Consider the following 12251-nt stretch of genomic DNA (forward strand, 5'->3'; position numbering starts at 1 on the left):
TACTTATGGTATTGACTGAAACCAATGTCCCCACTGCCATGAGATCTTCCCAGAGCTCCTTCCTTGTTGTCCTTGGGTTAGCCTTGGCTCTTCGGACAAGCCTGGCCTCGGCACGGGAGGACACTTTCAAAGGCTGTCCAGGCCGTGGAAGGCTAACAGTAGTTCCATAAGCCTTCCACTTACGGATGAAGCTCCCAACAGTGGAGACAGGTAGGCCCAACTCCTTGGAAAGGGTTTTGTACCCCTTGCCAGCCTTGTGACCCTCCACGATCTTGTCTCTGATGGCCTTGGAATGCTCTTTTGTCTTTCCCATGTTGACCATGTCTGAGTGCTGTTCACAAGTTTGGGGAGGGTCTTAAATAGTCAGAAAAGGCTGGCAAAAGAGATCTTTAATCCACACATGTGAAGCTCATTATTCTTGGTGCCTGAACTACTTCTTAATACTTTAGAGGGAACAAACAGAATTCTTGTGGTTTGAGGGGTTGAATAATAAATGACACTCTGAATTAACTTTTAACGTTTTAAAAAAAACAAAAAAACAAAAAAAAAGTTGCTGCAGTGCATTTCCCACTTCCAGGCTGATCTACAGTACAAATGTCACAATGCCAAGTTAATTCCGCATGTGTCAACCACCTAAATCTGCAGGGGGTTGAATACTACTTGTAGGCACTGTAATACCTAATTATGTATTATAATTTCCTCAGAATTAAATATATTTTTGTGAATTCACATAAAGAAACATTTTTTTTTTCAAACATACAAACATACGAGGCCTCTGTCACATCAATCACACTTAGCAGCTGCTGATTTACTCATCTGTCACCTTCACTCTGACATTCACAGATCTGTTCAACTCAAACATTCCACATATGAAGTTTTAGATATATATATATATTTAACCCAAAATTGTTGTATCCCAATTTATTAATGCGCATTGCCATATCAATTGAATATCTTTATATTTATATACTGGATTTTGGCTGTTGGAGCTGAAAAGAGGACATCGGTAAACCAGGGGAGGAGTCCTGAGGAGATAATTTGCATATTCCCACTGCATTTTGGGGTAAGTGAAGAGTTTCCGCGAGCTCAAAGAACACTGGATTTTGGCTGTTGGAGCTGAAAAGAGGACATCGGTAAACCAGGGGAGGAGTCCTGAGGAGATAATTTGCATATTCTCACTGCATTTTGGGGTAAGTGAAGAGTCTCTGCGAGCTCAAAGAACACTGGATTTTGGCTGTTGGAGCTGAAAAGAGGACATCGGTAAACCAGGGGAGGAGTCCTGAGGAGATAATTTGCATATTCCCACTGCATTTTGGGGTAAGTGAAGAGTCTCCGCGAGCTCAAAGAACACTGGATTTTGGCTGTTGGAGCTGAAAAGAGGACATCAGTAAACCAGGGGAGGAGTCCTGAGGAGATAATTTGCATATTCCCACTGTATTTTGGGGTAAGTGTAAAGTCTCTGCGAGCTCAAAGAACACTGGATTTTGGCTGTTGGAGCTGAAAAGAGGACATCGGTAAACCAGGGGAGGAGTCCTGAGGAGATAATTTGCATATTCCCACTGCATTTTGGGGTAAGTGAAGAGTCTCTGCGAGCTCAAAGAACACTGGATTTTGGCTGTTGGAGCTGAAAAGAGGACATCGGTAAACCAGGGGAGGAGTCCTGAGGAGATAATTTGCATATTCCCACTGCATTTTGGGGTAAGTGAAGAGTCTCCGCAAGCTCAAAGAACACTGGATTTTGGCTGTTGGAGCTGAAAAGAGGACATCGGTAAACCAGGGGAGGAGTCCTGAGGAGCTAATTTGCATATTCCCACTGCATTTTGGGGTAAGTAAAGAGTCTCCGCGAGCTCAAAGAACACTGGATTTTGGCTGTTGGAGCTGAAAAGAGGACATCGGTAAAGCTTTTTTTTTATGCTTTTTTCACTGTTTTCAGAACATTAACAATAAGAACATGGAAGAGTCCAGGAGCCATTTGGGGAGCTGCATATCCTGCTACATGTTCACAGACTTGCCAGTGGAAAAGCCAAACTTCACATGCCAGAAATGCAAGCTTGTGTCCCTGTTGGAGGAAAAGTTGCGAAATCTAGAAGAGAGGTTAACTACCTTGAAAATCATTAAGGAAGGTGAAGAGTTCTTAGACAGAGCAGAATTATCTCTTCATGATTCAGAAAGAGAAGAAATTCGAACTGCACCTGACGAAACAGAGGAATGGAAGCATGTGACCAACAGAAGCAGGAGGATCGAGAGGCAGTCAGCACCCATACTGCTCAGGAACCAGTACCAGGCTCTCACGCAGGAGAACCATGAAAAAATACAGCAAAATAAGACTTTGCCAGCAATGAATAACCTTGTAAGCCCTCAGAATCCTCCTGGATGGAAAAAGAAGAATGTTGTGAAGAAAAAACGGAGAGTGGTGGTCATGGGGGATTCCCTGTTAAGAGGAACAGAGGCCGCTATCTGCAGACCAGACATAACCTCAACAGAAATGCGCTGTCTTCCAGGAGTAAAAATTAAAGATGTGTCTGACAGGATATCAAGATTCTTCAGACCTACAGATCACTACCCATTCCTGCTACTACATGTGGGGACAAATGACACCGCAAGAAAGGACCTGGAAACCATCTGCAGTGACTTTGAAGACTTAGGCAAGAAAGTGAAAGAATTGGGAGCGCAGGTGGTCTTCTCATCCATCCTCCCAGTGGATGGCCATGGAACAATGAGGTGGAATAAGATTCTACAGGTGAACAACTGGCTACGTCGATGGTGCCGTCAACAAGGATTTGGATTTCTGGATCACGGAATGAATTACCTATACGATGGACTACTTGCTAGAGATGGGGTGCACCTTACGAAGACTGGAAAACATGTATTTGGAAGTCGCCTTGCTACACTCATCAGAAGAGCTTTAAACTAGAACAATGTGGGAAGGGAAGCAAAAGGCCAGAAAAAGCCATACAGCTGACAAATACTATTGAGATCTCTGCTACTGGAAGTGGAAAGGAAGAACAAAGACAAAACAATTTAAATAATAAAAATATGGGAGGAAGAGAAACCAATCACAAACTAAAATGTTTTTATACAAATGCACAAAGCATGGGCAACAAACAAGGAGAATTGGAACTACTAACGCAGGAAAAGGAATATGATGTCATTGGAATCACTGAAACTTGGTGGGACGATACACATGATTGGAATAAAAGGCTAAAAGGATACAACTTATTTGCAAGAAACAGACTTGATAAACGAGGAGGAGGTGTTGCATTGTATGTTAGAAAAGCGTATATCTGCACAGAGATTGAAGCTTCAGAGACTGGGAGTTCTGTGGAAACTGTTTGGGTAAGAATACAAGGAGAGAACAACGGAAAGGACACCATTGTAGGCATTTACTACAGGCCACCTGGGCAAGCTGAAGATATGGATGAACTCTTTATGTATCAAATGACCAAGTTCTTCAAAAAATATGACGTAGTGGTCATGGGAGATTTCAACTATCCAGACATTTGTTGGGAATCTCTGTCAAGTAAAACTAACAGATCAAGCAAATTCTTATCCTCTCTTGCTGACAACTTTATCTTGTAGGGGAGAAAACAAGTGGATCTGCTACTTTGGATCTAATCCTTATAAACAGGGAGGAAATGGTTGAGGAGGTAAAGGTGGCTGGGACCCTAGGAGGCAGCGATAATGCTATTATAGAATTTTGGATAACTAGAGGAGGAAGACATGTGAAGACTCAAACTTCAAGGTTAGATTTTAGAAAGGCAGATTTTAAGAGAATCAGAAAGAGAATAGGAGGGATCCAATGGCTGGATGTCCTTAAGGACAAAAATGTCCAGGAAGGATGGGAAATTTTTAAAAATGAGATTCTCAAAGCACAATCGTTAACAATCCCGAAAAGTAGGAAGAATGGGAAGCATTTAAGGAAACCAGGATGGATGAACACAGAACTTAAACACATGCTAAAAAGAAAGAAAGAAATGTTTATTAAATGGAAAGAGTGAGGCATATCTAAAGAAGATTATAATGCAGTCTGTAGATCCAGCAGGGCACGTATCAGGTTAGCTAAAGCTGACAATGAATTAAGGCTTGCAAGAGATGTCAAAAGCAATAAAAAAGGATTTTGGGGGTATGTCAAAAGTAAAAGAAAAGTCAAAGATGCTATAGGATTTTTACAGGATGAAAATGGAGAAATGGTAAGAGAGGATGTTGAGAAGGCCGAACGTTTTAATTCTTATTTTGCATCTGTTTTCTCTCAGAAAGAAAATGTAACATCAACTGATCTCCACTGTCCTTTTAAAGGAATAGAGGAATCCAAGTTATCTGTAAACAGAAAGATTGTGAGGGAATATTTAGCTAACATAAATGAGTTCAAGTCTCCAGGTCCAGATGAATTACACCCCAGAGTACTGAAGGAGATCGTAGAAGAAATTTTAGAACCACTCTCCATAATCTTTGAAAATTCTTGGAGAACAGGAGAAGTCCCAGAAGACTGGAGAAGAGCAAATGTTGTTCCTATCTTCAAAAAGGGGAAGAAGGTGGACCCAGGGAACTATAGGCCGGTGAGTCTGACTTCTATACCAGGAAAGATTTTTGAACAAATTATTAAACAACATGTATGTAAGTACATGGATAAGAATGAAGTGATTAACCAGAGTCAGCATGGGTTTGTAACTAACAAGTCATGTCAGACTAACTTAATTTCCTTCTATGACAGAATCACTGACTGGGTGGATCAGGGAAATGCTGTAGATATAGTATATCTTGACTTCAGCAAAGCATTTGACAAAGTATCTCACACCATCCTTATTGAAAAAATGACCAAGTATGCAATGGACCAGGCAACTGTTAGGTGGATTCATAACTGGCTTAGTGATCGGACTCAAAGGGTGGTTGTAAATGGCTTCACATCCAGCTGGATGAATGTCTCAAGTTGGGTACCACAGGGCTCCGTCCTGGGACCTGTATTGTTCAACATCTTTATCAATGATTTAGATGAAGGAATTGAGGGTAAACTGATTAAATTTGCTGATGACACAAAGCTAGGAGGGATAGCTAATACTAGAGAAGAGAGAGGATTCAAAAAGACCTAAATAAACTGGAGCAGTGGGCAGCAACCAACAGAATGGTTTTTAACAGGGAAAAATGCAAAGTACTACATCTGGGCAATAAAAAATGAAAAAAGCATATACAGAATGGGAGGAATAGAGCTAAGCAACAGTACATGTGAAAAAGACTTAGGTATACTAATAGATCATAGACTGAACATGAGTCAACAGTGTGATGCAGCAGCAAAAAAGGCAAATACAATTCTGGGATGTATTAACAGAAGCATACAGTCTAGATCACGTGAAGTCATTATCCGTCTTTACTCCTCTTTGGTCAGACCTCATCTGGAATAATGTGTACAGTTTTGGGCACCACATTTTAAAAAAGACATAGACAAACTGGAGCAAGTTCAGAGAAGAGCGACCAGAATGGTGACTGGTCTGCAAACCATGTCCTATGAGGAACGGTTGCAGGATTTGGGAATGTTTAGCTTGCAAAAAAGAAGACTGAGAGGAGACTTAATAGCTGTCTACAAATATGTCAAGGGCTGTCACATTGTAGAAGGATCATCTTTATTCTCATTTGCACAAGGAAAGACTAGAAGCAATGGGATGAAACTAAATGGGAGGAGACACAGATTAGATATTAGAAAAAACTTTTTGACAGTTAGGGTGATTAATGAGTGGAACAGGCTGCCACGAGAGGTGGTGAGTTCCCCTTCAATGGACGTCTTCAAACAGAGGCTGGACAGACATCTGTCTGAGATGATCTAGTGAATCCTGCTTTGAGCAGGGGGTTGGAACAGATGACCCAGGAGGTCCCTTCCAACTCTACCATTCTATGATTCTATGATTCTATTTCTTTGAATATTCCCCAAGTACATATTATATAATATGAGAGTAAGTCACTGGAATTTCAGACACTTGAAAAAACTCTTGTCTTAGATTCTTTTTTCACTGGCTGCCCGGTCTTAAGTTACATCAGTTGAAAATAGAATGAATGGGATCCTATACTATTAGCTAAAAGTTCAAAGGCCACAGCTGTCACACGTCATGCTGTAAAGCTACTTTAATTTGCACGAACACTTCATGCACAGAAAATATTAGCAACACAAAAGAATTAATAAGTATTACATATATATTATAGTTCAACTAGATATATTGTTATTATTTTAAAATGTTATACACATAAAATCATGCAATTTTTTCACTTCCTGTGTGAATAAAGAAATAAATCCATTTTAGAGTTCTTTGATCAAATCCTGCTTTGGAATGAAAACTCTAAGGAAATATAAGAAATTAAAATTAAATATCAAATTCATACAGAAACAGAATTATTTAAATATCTTATACATATATTGGTTGGTTCTAATGTAATTCAAAATATTGCTACTTAAATTTATATATATGAAGTTCTAATTTATTAATTAATATATATATATATATATATATATATTTTATAAACGCATATATAAATACAATTATACGCAATCTCTACTTAACCACAAAAAAAATTAGCTTAATAAAGCAAAAAATATTAAACGTTTATGTGTCAATTACAAATCTAAACCTAAAAATAGACACATCAACCAATGAATAATAAATGATTAGATTTTATTAAATAGTTGAATTAAAAATCACAATGACAAAACGGGAAAGGGGATAAAATCCGAAAGAGACATACGCAAGGGAAAATTAATGACTGACTCCATCCATATAGATTATAATAGCATTAAAAGGATGGCAGTGGATATAAATAACAATAAGTAAATGGGATAAAATCTATATAAATATAGATAAACAATGGATAGATAAAAAATATATAAAGTGCACGATACAAATTCATACAAGTGTACTAATAATATATATGACCATAAATTATTAATGATATGAATTAATGAATATACAAAATATATTTCAATATAATAATAAATACAAAACAATAAATGGTATAATATATTAAATTAAATAGATGAAGTTTATATAAGGTGCATAATAGTATATCAATCCATTCAAAGAATCGCCAACTACATAAAAATACCACTAGTAATCACTCAGTGGGTAAAAAACAGTCAAGAGGGTGCATATAGGATCATGTAAGCACATGTACTAACCCGAGCTGTGTCTCAAATCCGACGCGCGTTTCGCTGTTGCTTTCTCAAGGATACAATGAGACTGAATAAATCAGGGCATATATATATATGTAGAGCTAATAGCTCATTATTATAGACCGGTGGTGCATGAGGAGGAGCTGTGCAGATCATGCATGATCGTGTCGGCGCGGCCTCCCCCCAGAGAGACGCGTCTCCATAGAGCGCGGCTGTCCAGGATGAGGCGGCGCCGGCGTGCGTGTCAGCTTGGAGCGCAAGAAAAAAGGAGGAACCGGAAATGACGTTAAACAGTGTAACGTTATGACAGGACGAGGCGGTACCAACGTGCGTGTCAGCTTGGAACGCAAAAGAAGAGGAACCGGAAGTGACATTAGACTGTGTAACGCTAAGAATGAGGGAAATCCCAATCGTACTACTAAAAAGAAAACAGTGTAAAAATAGGTGTAGACAAATATGAAACAGTAGAAAAAGTGAAACAAAGATACAAATAAATCATTCCATAAATACATAAATACATAGGCATAAAGCCAAAAATGTATATATACATATATAAATAAATATATATATATATAAAAAAATATATATATACATAATGTACATATAAAACATGTGGTGAACATATAATAAGTCATATGACTGAAGTGATACATAAGTGTAAAATGTGAAGAATATATGTAGAAAGCGGTTCCATCATCACAGGGCGTTGATCCGGCGTTTTCACTAAAAATCACACAATAATCACGAACCACCAAGAAAAACCTTCGGATAGAGCAAAGAAACTAGAAAGAAATATAAAAAGGGGGCATTAAAAACGAATAAAAAATAAATAAATAAATACAAGAACCAATAAATGAAGCGCACATAAGTTAATCAAAGAAAGGGAGCAAAACTATAAGACTCATTAAGACCACGGGGAGACATAGATTCTAAAACGGTGATCCATTTCACCTTTTTGTGCCAAAAGTTTTTTCCATTTTCCACCCCGAATCCCCGGATAAACACGATCAATCCCACTTACCTTTAAAGTTGACGGATCACAGTTGTGGAATTTTTTAAAATGACGAGGAATGGTCTTTAACTCTTCAAGATTTTCATTGTCACTAGCTGCCCTTATGTCTAGGACATGTTCACGTGTCCTTCTACGTAATTCCCTCGTAGTCATTCCAATATAGATCTTATTACACGGACATCTGGCACTATATATGACGCCTACTGTGTTACATGTCACTGTATGAGTAATTTTAAAAGTCCTAGAATTGTCAGCATTCGTGAAAATCTTTGTTGAGTCAATATTAGGGCAGGCTACGCACCCACCACAGGGTCGACAGCCCCATTGTGGGCTCTTGGAATCAAAGAGGTATTTGTTATTAGTTGTCAGATGACTATGAACTAGCATATCTCGTAGATTTCGTGATCTTCGATAAGTGATCGTAGGATTTTTTGAAATATAAGGTGCTAGTGATGGATCAAGTTCCAGAATCCGCCAATGTTTCTTCAATGCAGTCCAAATTTCAGGGCTTTTTGTGTTAAAAGTGGAAATGAATCTCACCACATCCATTGTTCCTCGCATCTGTTTCTTATATAATAGATCTTTCCTTTTAGAAAATTTAGCCCTTCGATAGCTACGCTGAATGATTTTATTATTATAGCCTCTTTCACGAAGTCGATTTTTTAATAAGTCAGCTTGGGTTTCAAATTTGGCGTCACTTGAACAAATCCGACGTATTCTAAGGAATTGTCCAGTTGGAATGTTTTCCACAAGATTCCTAGGATGTGAGGAGGCAGCATATAGGAGGGAATTCACCGAAGTTGGTTTACAAAATACGTCTGTGTGAATAGAACCATCCTGGTCGATATCCAACAACACGTCCAAAAACTCAATTTTGTGTTGTCCACACTTAAAGGTCAGCCTTATATTGAGGTCGTTTTCATTGAGAGCCATCATAAAAGATACGAGGTCCTCATGGGATCCCTGCCATAAAAAGAAGATGTCATCAATGAAACGACCCCAATACAAAACCTTGTCAATATTGGGAATGGGATCAGTCATAAAAATCTTCCTCTCCCACAGCCCCAGGAACAAATTGGCATACGAGGGGGCACAAGCTGCCCCCATAGCGGTTCCCTGGAGCTGTAGGAAGAAGGCATCCTTAAAAATAAAAAAATTATGTTTCAAGACGAAGTCCAACAATATGGTGATGAAATCACCAAAATCCCTATCCACATTTGACATCTCCAAGAAGGCTATCACCGCCCTAATCCCATCATCATGGAGAATAGATGTATAGAGGGATTCGACGTCACATGTAACTAAGACGACTCTCCCATCCACCTGAATTCCATCAATTTTCTTCAGAAAGTCTGAAGTGTCTTTTAGATATGACGGTAGGTTTTCCACAATGGGACGTAAGGTATAATCATTCAGTTTACAAACAGATTCACAATAGTTGTCGACACCAGATACGATGGAGGATTGGTGAGGTCCTTATGGGTCTTAGGGAGGACGTAAAATGTTGAAATCAATGGATCTTTTTTAAAAAGGTAAGACATTTCTTGTTTATTCAAGGTTCCCCTCCGGACCGCATCATTGAGAATGATCTCAAGGGAGCTCTGAAATTTAGATAGAGGATTAAATGTTAATTTCTTATAAGTTGTTTCATCATTTAAATGACGTCTAACTTCTTTCTCATATTTTGGTAGAGGGAGCAGTACGATATTACCCCCCTTGTCTGAGGGTTTAATGACTATATTTGGAAGTGATTGTAATTCCTTAATCGCCTTCCTCTCCTCTCTACTACAGTTGTCAAATGAAATTGAGGTTGGTATCTGTTTAAATTCGTCACTTACCAATTGCACGAATAATTCTATATTCGAGTACATCGAAAGGGGAGGAAAACACTGAGACTTCGGAATAATGGATGATGGAAATTTACCCATTGATTTGACAGTTTGCTCCTCCAAAAGACTCTCAAGGGTCCTCAAGGCCTCCCGTTCTTCTATAGTAGAGGAAACGTTATCATTACATTTTTTATGAAATATTTTTTTAAAAGTCAATTTACGGGCGAAGAGGTGAAGATCTTTGAGACCAGTAAATAAGTCGAAACCACTAGTTGGTGAAAACGTTAAACCCTTCATTAGAACGTTAGTCTGAGGGGTAGTGAGAATGTGATCCGTCAGATTGATTACCTTTAATGTGGATTTGGAAATGCCAGCCTCCATCAGAGTGGTTTGTTTAGGGTGATTTCTCCAGTGATTTTGCCTCTTCTGACCCAGTCTTGTGTTATAGTTGAATTTAGATGAAGAGGAATCAATAGATTCATTGTCGGTTGACATGTGGGAGGACTCTGAGCTTCTCCGTTCGCCCTGAAAGGATCTTGTAAATTTCCATTTATAGATCCTATTACTGCTTTTGTCAGATTGATCACGTAGATATTTGTTGGTCTTAGTGGTGCTAATTTGTTTCTCCCATAAGGAAAAACAAGCTTCCATATCTTCACTAAATTTTTCAAAATCTGTCACTGGAATCAAGGATTTAAGTCTTGCTTCTTTGTTACTAATCTCAGAGTCAATATCATTGAGAGTGGTGCCATTTTTATTAATAATGAGGCCCAAAAATTCACAAGAACATCTATCACAGGATTCCTCCCATCGATTGACAAAATCAGAGTCTTCCCTCCCATAGGAAGGAAAGACCTGTATGCGTAGGCCCCGTGGAATAAGTTTCTCCTTAACATATTGTTCCAACGAAAATTTGTTCCACCATGTTTTTATGCGACGGTGGTAAAGTAATTTCAAAGTGCGCTTACATTCATTGATGTCAACTTGAGCAGTGTTATCTAATTGAATCCCTTTCCCTTTAAATACTGATAAAGCTTGTGAATGCCATATGGCCTCTTTGGCTTTGAAATCCATGGTTGGAATGATCAGACCTCTGTAAATATACAGGATATATAACCACAAAAAAAATTAGCTTAATAAAGCAAAAAATATTAAACGTTTATGTGTCAATTACAAATCTAAACCTAAAAATAGACACATCAACCAATGAATAATAAATGATTAGATTTTATTAAATAGTTGAATTAAAAATCACAATGACAAAACGGGAAAGGGGATAAAATCCGAAAGAGACATACGCAAGGGAAAATTAATGACTGACTCCATCCATATAGATTATAATAGCATTAAAAGGATGGCAGTGGATATAAATAACAATATGTAAATGGGATAAAATCTATATAAATATAGATAAACAATGGATAGATAAAAAATATAAAGTGCACGATACAAATTCATACAAGTGTACTAATAATATATATGACCATAAATTATTAATGATATGAATTAATGAATATACAAAATATATTTCAATATAATAATAAATACAAAACAATAAATGGTATAATATATTAAATTAAATAGATGAAGTTTATATAAGGTGCATAATAGTATATCAATCCATTCAAAGAATCGCCAACTACATAAGAATACCACTAGTAATCACTCAGTGGGTAAAAAACAGTCAAGAGACGCGTCTCTCTGGGGGGAGGCCGCGCCGACACGATCATGCATGATCTGCACAGCTCCTCCTCATGCACCACCGGTCTATAATAATGAGCTATTAGCTCTACATATATATATATATGCCCTGATTTATTCAGTCTCATTGTATCCTTGAGAAAGCAACAGCGAAACGCGCGTCGGATGTGAGACACAGCTCGGGTTAGTACATGTGCTTACATGATCCTATATGCACCCTCTTGACTGTTTTTTACCCACTGAGTGATTACTAGTGGTATTCTTATGTAGTTGGCGATTCTTTGAATGGATTGATATACTATTAAGCACCTTATATAAACTTCATCTATTTAATTTAATATATTATACCATTTATTGTTTTGTATTTATTATTATATTGAAATATATTTTGTATATTCATTAATTCATATCATTAATAATTTATGGTCATATATATTATTAGTACACTTGTATGAATTTGTATCGTGCACTTTATATTTTTTATCTATCCATTGTTTATCTATATTTATATAGATTTTATCCCATTTACATATTGTTATTTATATCCACTGCCATCCTT

The sequence above is a fragment of the Phyllobates terribilis genome, unplaced genomic scaffold, assembly GCF_046119375.1.
Source record: "Phyllobates terribilis strain yellow unplaced genomic scaffold, ASM4611937v1 Scaffold_4__5_contigs__length_816908805, whole genome shotgun sequence".
Lineage (NCBI taxonomy): Eukaryota > Metazoa > Chordata > Amphibia > Anura > Dendrobatidae > Phyllobates > Phyllobates terribilis.